Raw genomic sequence first — 8,091 nt, 5'->3', positions numbered from 1 at the left:
GAACTCTGTTAAAACGCTGCCAAGGGGACCGCAAGATGAATTGGAACTCATTCAGGAAACTTCAGCCATTCACATACATTCTCATCTATTGAGATGCAGAGTCAGATTTTCCCCATATCTTGAAACTGGCCAAATGGAGATTGAGTAGCAGACTGGATCATTGCAAAACATAGGGTTGACTCTTGAGAAAAGTGGGAGGCAGTTTTTTTTTAGTGCCTCATCAAGTTTCCAACCACTACTCCTCCCTTAACACACACCCACAATCAATCAATCAATCAATCATTCACTCTTCTCCTGCCGTCCTTATTGATGAAAGAAAGGCATCCATTTCAGATGAAGGTGACAACGACCATATTCTACTTCTATATATTCTACTATTAAGGGATGAGGGAATAAGCCTTTTTATAGTACCTACTATGTATCAGGCTTTGTGCTAAGAATTTTTTTTAAATCAATATTAACTCATTGAGCCTCAAAGCAACTCTGTGAGTATTATACCCATTTTACAGAGGAGGAAACTGAGGCAAACAAAGACATAAGGGACTTGCCCAGGGTCACACAACTAATAGGTCTATGGATAGATCTGAACTCATCTCTTATTGATTCCAGACCCAACACTCTATCCACTGTATTACCAGTTGCTTCTCTCTAGAGAGGCAGATGATTAAAGCAGAATTACCTAGCCCAAAAATATTAACTTTCTCATTGCATCCAGGGAGGGAGATCTTGGAAGGAAAAGGGTTCTTTAGGGGATCCCTGCAAGAGACCACCTAAGCTATATGTTTTAAATATGAAAGCGTAAGATTTGCTGAATGGCGACATTTTGCCCCACCCCTCTCCCCTAATCAGGCACATTCTAACTTCAATAAATGGTCAACAATCCCTTATTAAGCACCTTCCAATAGACTGGCCATGTTGTTCGAATGCCAACTGTACACTTGCCAAAAAGACTATTTTATGGAGAACTTGCATGAGGCAGGTGATCACATGATGGCCAGAAAAAACGATACAAGAACACTCTCAAGGTCTCTCTTAAGAATTTTGGATTTGACTGTGCAACAAGGGAGACACTGGCACAGGACCGCTCAGCAGGGTGTGCCCACATAAGAAAAAGTCCTGTGCTCTTTGAGCAAAGCAGAATTGAGACAGCACAAAGTAAATGCAGGATGATCAAATTTGGGATATTCACCCCAAATATTCATACAGACTATCCTGTGCCCAACCTGTGGTAGAGCATTCCAAGCTCGTATTGGTTTGATCAGCCATAGTCGCACACGTTGAAACTTCACTATGCAAAGGTGATGTCATTCTGGTCCTCTTCGAAGTCGAAGGACAACAACCAACCAACCAACAAACCATTAAGCATCTATTACATGTCGAGCACTATTTTGAGTACTGGAGATAAAAAGCAAAATTGCCGTTAAGGGGTCCATGTTCTACCAGAAGAAATGATATATACACATAGAAGCATATACAAATGATCTTAAAAAATAAAAATGTGATGAACAGTTGGTTTAGGAGTAGGGTACCCTCTTCTCCTAAGAGGACTCAGCTGATGCAGAGGGAACCAGAGTGGTCTCACACTGGCTCATTACACCCTCTCCTTTGCACCCTGGGAAAAATTCCTTATGGTTAGATTTGGTCCATATCTAGAGTCTTCCCCAAAGAGAATTCCTTCTAGAAATATCCCTCAATGTCCAAAATAGATTAGGTGAGGTTCAGCTATTTCCTGTAACACCAAAGAAGAGATGCTTACACCACAAGAATCTGAAGTGCACATGGCAAATTCTTAAAACCTGATACAGTCACTCATCCCTCTGGTTATACTGGGGTGGGGTTGAGGGATGAGCAGTGAGTGACACCTCAGACTTGAAACACTTGTCTTGTCAGTGAGATAAGGCCCCATAAAAACATAAAATAATAGTCTCATCTTTGAGAAAAGGCCACACAAACAATCCAGTTTTTTAAAATGAGATAAAAGCAGAGTAAACTAACAATGAGTTACGGAACCCAGCTAAAATGCTGCCGAGAGGATTTCAGAAAGACCTGGAAAGATGCTGAGTGAAATGGGCAGAACCAGAGGAACATTGTACGCAGTAAAAGCGACATTGTGCAGTGATCAAATCCAAGACAATTCCAAAAGACTTGTGATGGAAAATGCTGTCCACATCCAGAGAAAGAACTAATGGAGTCTAAATGCAGAGCAAAGCATGCTATTTTCACTTTTTTGTTAAGTTTTCCCCCTGGTTTTTTCTTTTTGTTCTGTTTTTTCTTTCACAACATGACTAATATGAAAATATATTTTACATGTTTGCACACATATGACCTATATCAGATTGCTTACTACCTTGGGGAGGAGAAAAAGGAAGGAAAAAAAATTTGGAACTCCAAATCTTTCAAAAACTGAATGTTAAAAATTATCTTTACATGCAATTGGAAAAAAATTAAATACTATTAAATAAAAAAACAAAATGCTGCTAGGGGACCACAAAACTAATATATTCTCACTTCAGGAGATCCACTCAGTCACATGTTCATCTGTTCAAACTCAGAATTAGTTCATCTACCTATTCTAACCTTCAGAGACTGAGTGGCAAATGGGGCTGTGCCTGGGTTGCTGAATAGGCAGGAATTTTTTCATATATATATATACATATCTATATATATATATGTATGCACACATATATACATATATATGTACACACACACACACATATATATTTTCTCCCCCCTCCATAATCTGAGTTGCTCTCTACAAGTCTGTATCTTCTAGTATGTCCGGTCATGGCCTGAGTTTATCCCTCCCACTTCCCCCCAACATTGGTCTTATCTTCCATGAGTTTGCTTCCCAGAGACCACCTCCTCCTGGACATCCAGAACCCTGGGCCCAAGATTCCCTGATCTCTCAATCTTATTGTTACCTACTGAAAGCCTGGGTTTGAATTATGGGAGCACCAGGGCAATACAAACCATAACATGGTGGCCAAAATAACTTTATTCAAAATGATAGAAAATTATCAAATGGAGGAGCTCTCACTTCCAGTAGAAGAGGGAAGCCATGGCAAAGTCCATGAACAGCAGCTAACTGTACTCAGATGTCTAGTACCGCAGACTTGATTCACATATAGACTCCTGGATTTTTAAATTTTTAATTTTCAAGTCAATATTCTCTCCTTCCCACTTCCGTCTCCCCTCCAACATTGAGAAAGCAAAAAAAATAAAAATAAAAATAGAGAAGTCACTTTTAGAGGAAACTGGTTTAGATCATCCTCAAGTGTGCCTCCTAGAGAGTCACATAGGTTACATAGGCAGTTGGTCAAAGGATCAATGATGTGAGGTAGTCCCACACCCTGGGTGTTCCAAATAAAGGAGTTTTGCTGGCCAGGTTCAGGCGGTGGTCACTACCTGGTTGAACTAGGTATTATGTATGATTGTTGCTGGCTCTAGTTAGTGTTTAGTACCATAGTTGGGAGAGAGAGACAGAGAAAGAGAGGGAGGGAGAAAGAGAGGGAGAGGGAGGGAGGGAGCAAGACAGAGAGATAGAGATAGACAGAGAAAGACAGAGACAGAGAGAGACAGAGACAAAGAGAGAAGAGAAGAGAGGAGACAGAGAGAAAGACAGAGAGTATCTCTACAGTGTTTGCTCAGTGGCCAGTTCTGTCTGGCATGGCCCCTCTGTCATGCAGCCAATGGACCAATCAGGAGTCTCTCATATGCTTTTCAGCACAAGTCCAGGACATACATGTCATCAGAAGTATCCCATTCACAGAATTACCAGAAAGAGCCAGAGTGCATGCCTAGCTTCACGTGAAGTGCCCTAACCAGAGTGGATGTGGATGTTATGTGAGGTGATTCTAACAAAATATCTTCAGGGGAGGATAGGGGAGGATAGGCACCAGGCTCATTAGAGCCTCTTGTATAAGGTAGAGTCTGAAATGAGGAAGAGTAGGGACTTTGAGATGTGAAAGGGAGTCAGGAGTACACATTAGGTCATGAACAGCATACAAAGATATGGAGACAAGCTAGGGGGTGGCATGCGTCACAAACAAGGAGCCAGTTTGGCTCAGGTCTACGGACTGCATCTTCAGATTCCCCCTCCCAACTCCCACTGGCAGATCCATCCACATGGCATTCTTTAGGAACAATTTTTTTTTTTGAATTAACTGAGAGATTGAACTAATAATAAAAGATGAAGATGAAACGAGTACCCAAGATTTATAATGAGGACATAATTTACATAAATAATGAGTCCAACACTTCTATGGACTGAAATTAGATCAGGTTTTTGTAGGATATGTGTCATTTCACACTTCAGCAGTGTCTTTTAGTTTCAAAAAAGTACCTATGAATTAAGGACGGCATAGGTCTATATATCTTTTAATGCAGCTGTGAATGGCATCCCTGAATAGCAGTCAGTCTGGCAGTGTGTACCACCGGGGTTCAGGGAAAGAAGAAAAAAGATGACATGAGAATCAGAAAAAAAAAGATGCCTCTGTCTTCTCTTCTTAAAAGTGACAATGAAGTGTGAAAAGGCATCTGAACCAATAAAATCATTGGGGGAAGAAGGTCACTCACACCCTAAAAATATGATCCAAAGCTTATAGGACCATTAAGGTTTTTTTTTTAAATTGCCATTTTAATTAAGCTTGGCAACTGTTTTAAAATAAATATTTTAATGGAATGATAAGTACATTTAAGGATACAGAAAATATAAAGAGACATATTTAGAGAATTTTACTATACATATATGTTAGCATGAAATGTAAGAAATTATATGTCTATGAATTCTTTGTATTTGATGCCTTTATTTAACCATCCCTTACTAGGTCTATCTCTTTTCTTTTCTTTTTTTTGAGGGGTGGGTTAAAGAAAGTTTTTATTTTTTTCTCAATCACATGTAAAAATATCTTTTCACACCTATTTTTTTTTTATAATTTTTGAGTCCCCAGGTCCCTCCCTCCTTCTATCCCTTTGCCACTCTCTGCAAACACTTTGATGTAGGTTATACATATACAGTCATACAAAACATATTTCTGTGTTAGCTATATTGCAAAAGAGACACTTCATTGTCACCAAACAAACAAGAATAATTAAGAAAGTTTAAAAAAGTATGCTTTGATCTGTATTCAGACTCTAGTTCTTTCTCTGAAGGTGTCTAGAATTTTTCATCATATGTCCTTCAGAACTGCCTTAGATGATCGCATTGGGGCAGCTAGATGGTGGAGTGGATAGAGCACCAGTGCAGGAGTCAGGAGGACCTGAGTTCAAATCACACCTCAGACACTTGATACTCACTAGCTGTGTGACCTTGGGCAAGTCACTTGACCCCGATTGCCTCATCCTGGGTCATCTCCAGTCATCCTGATAAATATCTCGTCACTGGACCAGATGGATCTGGAGGAAAAATGAGGCTGGTGACCTGCACAGCCCTCCCTCACTCAAAAACAAAGTCAAGTGCAAGTCATGTCATCATTTCTCTGATGGCATGGTCTTCTTCAGCAACAAAGGACGAACACACAGATCATTGCATTACTGAAAATAGCTAAGTCATTCACAGCTGATCATCTTACACTATCACTGTTACTTTGTACGATGTTCTCTTGGTTCTGTTTATTTCACTTTGTATCTGTTTATTCAAGTCTTCCCAAGTTTTTCTGAAAGCATCCTACTTGTCATTTCTTATAGCATCCCATCACAATCGTAATACCACAGCTTGGTCACACTAGGCTTAACTTCTCAAAGTCATTTTGGATATCAGTCATTCAACAAACACCTGTGTGTGAGGTACTTGGTATAACAGGGGTATACTAACAAATGTTGAACAGCCTCCTGGAAATAAAAAATGCAAATGAGGCAAACTTTTAAGTTTAATATACAATATTAACATTTTCTTCATCATTTTCTTCAGTCTAAACAATCAGCAAAGCAATAAATCAAACCCTGATTGGTAGTGTTTGCCCACTTCTGAGGTGGGAATGCTCAGGCTGAAAACTGAAGGCTCTCCCCATTTGAGCTGGTTCCAGCACATCCTCAGCAGAAGTATTTTGTGAAGCTGTCTGATGTCCATGGCTATGCAAAACTGATGGGACCCTTGCAGACTCACCTGCTGTATTTGGGCTCCTGGGTAGCCTCAGATCCTAAAGGGGGCCTCCATATTGTCTTCTTGTTCAGTTCAGGGACAGTACAATTCAGCAGGCATTACTTAACTCACCTTTGAGCTTGGACTTGGCATGAAGTTTTTCGATGCCCCCATTTCTCCAGGACAGTTTGTAATCAGCAACATCTTATTTTTGCCTGAATCATCCACTTATAGAAACTTGGCCTTGTTGTGAAACACAACAAAATAAATCTTGTTCTATTCCTGTGCTCCTGCATGCCACTTCTCTCAAAGCATTTCAGGGATGCAGCATGTTGCAATCCAATTGCATCATTGGAATGAGATCCAAGGAAATGAGAAACCAGGATAGGCACTCCTTTGATCCAGAGCTGGAAGGGACCTTGGAGGTCATTTCAACCAACCACCTCATTTTATAGGTGTGAAAACTGAGACTCAGGGAAGGTAGGTGACTGACTAAGGATCACACAGGCAGGATTATGGGATCAGAGGGCTAGAGCTGGAAAGAGCCTTAGAGGCCGAGTCTAACCTTATTTTTAAGGTTGGGGAAACTGAGGCCTCTATTGAGGTTAACCAACTTGCCAGTATTACACAGGTTGTTTGAACCCTGAGTCCTTTGATTCCAAATCCATCGCTCTTCACCTACCCCTTACTCCCACAGTCCCCTCTCACCTCAGGACAACATTCTGAAAAGTGGATGAATGTTTTGATTTGTTCAGTTAACTGTTAGGGAATTGACCAGAGGAATTTGGCAATAGATAGAGAGCTGTCATGGAGCCAAATCCAATTTTAGACATTTACTACCTCTGTCACTACTTACTACTGGGCAAGTCGTTTAACCTTGTTTGCCTCAGTTTCCTCATCTGTAAAATGAACTGGAGAAGGAAGTGGCAAACTACTCCAATATCGTTGCCAAGAGAACCCTAAACGGGATCATGGAGAGTTGGATAGAACTGAAAAACAACTGCCCAACAATCCCATTAATTTGGTGAGTGTACTTCTCCCTCTTTAAGATAGATACATGTCCATTGGCACCTGTTAGGAGGACAAAGACACTTCCTGATTCTTTTTTTGGTGAATGAGGCTGCCCCAAGAATGAGTCATTTGGCTAAGACACTGGGGAGGATAGACTCTTGTTAGAGACTTTCCCCTTGGTGTCAGCCTAAAACAGAGTCTACAGGTCACTCTCAATCCTCTTTGCCTTTGTCTCTCTTTCACAACTTCCATAGACTTTTCCTTTCTTCTAGAATGCTGGGAAGGAGAGTATTTTTTTCTTCTCCCCATATGGAACAGCTAACAAATGATAACTTGGGGCAGAAGCACATAGAATCACAAAACCAGAGTTTTAGAGTTAGAAGGGACACCAAAGGTCATCTAATCATTTCCCCCTCTGGCCATTTTACAGACGAATCCCTGAGAAATTATCAACTGCCTAAGGACATAGAGTTAGTAAATAATAGACCGAGGATTTGAACCCAGGACCTCTGCTTCCAAACCCACTGCTTGTGCTTGACAAGGTAGCCTGGAAAGGGAATTCCTGAACATCCAGATTCTCGCTACTGTTTGTTTTCTGTTTCCTTTTTCCGAGGGCAGCAGACCAATGGTAACATTCCAGCAAAAATATGTAGCAGAAACAGACACATGTCGACTCACATGGACCAAAGAGAGAGTTCATGTCTAATGTTCTTGAACCCCCACCTACTGTATAAAAGAGGGAGCATTTTGGTGTCCTAAATTGAATAATTGTAGGATCTAGTATTATAGTCAGAGAAGGATTTATTGCACATTAATAATTGTAATTTCGAGTTTCCTTTAGAGTACCCTCAAGTTTGAGAGTTTATGAACCAAGCCTTCCAACCTGAACTTGCACAGGGCTGGTGCTCATATGGAGGTCAGAAGAAACAATGCAAGAATCAAGGTCTCTCTGAAGAACTGTGGAGTTGATTGTGAGACTCGGGAGACACTGACAAAGAACC

This window comes from Notamacropus eugenii, chromosome 7, assembly GCF_028372415.1.
Source record: "Notamacropus eugenii isolate mMacEug1 chromosome 7, mMacEug1.pri_v2, whole genome shotgun sequence".
Taxonomy (NCBI): Eukaryota; Metazoa; Chordata; class Mammalia; order Diprotodontia; family Macropodidae; genus Notamacropus; species Notamacropus eugenii.
This window is presented reverse-complemented; position numbering follows the sequence as displayed.